We start from the raw sequence: 1,135 nt of genomic DNA on the forward strand, positions 1-1,135 counted from the left end.
TTGTATACAGTATATTTGCTGGGGACGTTGTAAACCTGTTAGCATTTCGTTCTCTCATTCATCTATTCTCCTCTGGACAAAATGACAAGACGAAAGAAATCACCTCAGCAAAAAGAACAAGAGGTACTACCATCAGCCAGGGACCTACTCAATACAGACATTAGTATGATGTCGGACCTAGAGTTCAGAATCATGACTTTAAAGATACTAGCTGGGCTTGAAAAAAGCGTGGAAGTTATTAGAGAAACCCTTTCTGGAGAAATAAAAGAACTAAAATCTAACCAAATCGAAATCAAAAAGGCTATTGATGAGGTGCAATCAAAAATGGGGGCACTAACTGCTAGGATAAATGAGGCAGAAGAGAGAATCAGCGATATAGAAGACCAAATGATGGAAAATAAAGAGGCTGAGAAAAAGAGAGAGAAACAACTACAGGATCACGAGGGCAGAATTCGAGAGATAAGTGATACGATAAGACGAAACAACATTAGAATAATTGGGATCCCAGAAGAAGAAGAAGAGAGAGAGAGGGGGGCAGAAGGTATATTGGAGCAAATTATAGCAGAAAACTTCCCTAATGTGAGGAAGGAAACAGGCATTAAAATCCAGGAGGCACAGAGAACCCCTCTCAAAATCAATAAAAATAGGTCAACACCCCGACATCTAATAGTAAAACTTACGAGTCTCAGAGACAAAGAGAAAATCCTGAAAGCAGCTCGGGAGAAGAGATATGTAACCTACAATGGTAGAAACATTAGATTGGCAACAGACCTATCCACAGAGACGTGGCAGGCCAGAAAGGACTGGCAAGATATCTTCAGAGCACTAAACGAGAAAAATATGCAGCCAAGAATACTATATCCAGCTAGGCTATCACTGAAAATAGAAGGAGAGATAAAAAGCTTCCAGAACAAACAAAAACTAAAGGAATTTGCAAACACGAAACCAGCCCTCCAAGAAATATTGAGAGGGGTCCTCTAAGCAAAGAGAGAACCTAAAAGCAGCAAAGAGCAGAAATGAACACAGACAACAGACAGTTAACAGTCACCTTACAGGTAATACAATGGCACTAAATTCATACCTTTCACTAGTTACCCTGAATGTAAATGGGCTCAATGCCCCAATCAAAAGACAC

Source organism: Callorhinus ursinus, unplaced genomic scaffold, assembly GCF_003265705.2.
Source record: "Callorhinus ursinus isolate GAN/ISIS: 27379988/994484 unplaced genomic scaffold, GSC_fseal_2.0 scaffold35, whole genome shotgun sequence".
Taxonomy (NCBI): domain Eukaryota; kingdom Metazoa; phylum Chordata; class Mammalia; order Carnivora; family Otariidae; genus Callorhinus; species Callorhinus ursinus.